At 34.7% G+C, this 2476-nt stretch overlaps 1 protein-coding gene across 1 annotated transcript in view; it reads left to right on the top strand.

Moving 5' to 3' along the window:
* The first annotated feature begins 1608 nt into the window (after nt 1–1608).
* Nucleotides 1609–2476, top strand: part of LOC125037943 (cyclin-dependent-like kinase 5) — a 9262-nt gene continuing 8394 nt past the window's right edge. Inside the window, exon 1 of the mRNA XM_047631178.1 lies at nt 1609–2476. This exon is cut by the window's right edge and continues 217 nt beyond it. The gene's annotated coding sequence lies outside the window, so the exon portion shown is untranslated.

The raw sequence follows: 2476 nt of genomic DNA, 5'->3' as shown, positions 1-2476 counted from the left end.
GTCATCTGCACTTGCTATATATATCCTCATCTCCAACAAGGTTTTTGTTACTTCTTGTAGATTAGCCCTATCATCTGTCCTCCTTAAATTTACTTGTTATATGTTAGATATTATTCACTCCTTTAGCTTTCTCGATCCAAATAAGTGTGAGCAAAAGTAGCAGATATATTGCCGTAAAAGTGTTAAGGGATATCAACTGACAGACTTTCCGCTTTGTATGTTCTTGCTATTGTAATTAAATTATGAATTAGCAATGAAAACACTTCAAGCAACGGTCTATCCGGGGATAGAGTCTAGTCTATCCGGGGATCCCTACACAGCCATGCTGAATGTTGTACAGTTACAGATCGGGGTTGGTCACACTACAGTGTCCCTGATGGAGAATCATCGTCCCAGAAAAGACCAAAGTGTCTACAATAATCTCTTGGATGAACTATGCATTGAATATACTTGTGGATCTTATGAATATCATCATATCGATTGAAAATGTTCATGAAAAAAGACACTAAACTTAGAAAAGCCACTCCACCCATTTTATTATCATACATCGTACAACCGTGCTAGTTACCCGATACAACTTGTTTCAACAGAAGTAGAAAATTCGACAATATTTTTTCCAGGAGTATATACCTCTATCAGTGTAATCAGCAATGTGCACCATAAGTATGGGCTGATAAAAGCTAAAATTGGGAGGAAGCAAATACTATAAATTTAATTGAGTTTATATTTGTAAAAGTCGATCATGACACAGTTTTGCCAGTCGTACTATTATACCCAGTGCAAAGCAAAGTTTCTTGTTGATTTTATCCTTTATTACATTTCTAGCTTTATGTTATCATGATATTTGTGGATGGTATTCCAGAAACACTTTGTCAACCAGAGCCTATATAATGTTTAATATGAGCTCCATACCTTCACCATGTTCGGATTGTGTGTGTGTTTGCATTCCTTGATCAGATGAACATTTGTCTGAATAATCTTTAATATTTTAGTGAGGCATCATTGTAATATATTACTTATTTCTACAGTACATTAATATATAATAATTCAATTAACATATAATAATCACTGTTTAGAGAATCAAGTAATAAGCTTCCTAGTACTTTAATTATACTACAGTTTTTGTTTTGGCAACATCTGTCCCTCTCTAGCTAAGGCGAAAGACCAACACAGCGGTCCCGCGCTAGACAGGGATTTCCATCTCGGTTTCCGTCACAGCTGGGGAAGTATCCCGCTCTGTAAAGGGATCTCTGATCAGAATAAACTAGTGTGACCGCACTTTAGCACTGATGCACAGATACATCCGAAGTGAAAATTAAAGTCTTGATACCACTGTAATTATCTTTTGTATATTAAGTAACTATACAAGACCCATTGCAATGCCCTTCAGTTTAAAGAGACTTTTTCAGAACCCCTTAACACGACTAAAAGGCAATCAGAGAGCTCAAACCTCCCAGATCTAAAAAAAAAAAAAAAATACAGTGTTTATGTGTGCACTATCAGTATCTCTCTCTCTCTCTCTCTCTCTCTCTCTCTCTCTCTCTCTCTCTCTCTCTCTCTCTCTCTCTCTCTCTCTCTCTCTCTCTCTCTCTCTCTCTCTCTCTCTCTCTCTCTCTCTCTCTCTCTTTCTCTCAGTAAGATAGTGTAGCACTGGTAATGGGTACTAACATGAAACGCGTCTGTGTCTATGTATATTTTCACATATATAAATGCGTATATATACACCAGTGAGTTTCTTAAAGCTGATTTCAGCAAATGTTATGCGTGACAATATGAGAATATGAAAAAATATTCTGATTAAGTCTACCGATTTAGATATCAAATGAGAGGCCGATAACAATAACTCAGGAGGTTCAGATAAAAACATGTACAGGAAAGCAAAACAAATGGATCCTGACTCATTTATTCGGAATACCTGATGATATACATATATTAATCAACATTAGAATATCATTCAACTAGCTGAGTAATTTCAAATACCTATTGCTACTGAATATATATATATATATATATATATATATATATATATATATATCTGCACCTTACATATCACCAGTTTATTATTTAATTCTAGCAGCAAGACCGTAGGTGGATAATACGTGAAATAGCAAGTTAGAGCAAGCCATGGCCGATTCAATCCGAAATTCTCCGTGTATGGTTTTCAGATTACTATGTTATATTTACTGTTTATATTACTTTTTCATGTGAAATTATTAAGGGAGCTCCGTAATTAACTTTATTGCATTTATGATAAGGCATTGATGTTAGGATTCTTCATGAATTCAAAATGAAAAGGAATATATATGTAAAGAATACTATCCTATTTTATAAGAATACTTGTCCTATTTTATAAAGAATTTGAATGGCCCGAAATTCCATAAACAAGGCACTTTACCTAATCAACAGTCAACATCAGTTGACTAAATTGATAGTTATACCAATGAATAATAGCAACCAACTGAGTTGGCCGTCATGT

Source organism: Penaeus chinensis, chromosome 3 (genome assembly GCF_019202785.1).
Source record: "Penaeus chinensis breed Huanghai No. 1 chromosome 3, ASM1920278v2, whole genome shotgun sequence".
Classification (NCBI taxonomy): domain Eukaryota; kingdom Metazoa; phylum Arthropoda; class Malacostraca; order Decapoda; family Penaeidae; genus Penaeus; species Penaeus chinensis.
Note: the sequence above shows the minus strand (reverse complement) of the source record. Positions and strands in the feature narration are given on the sequence as shown.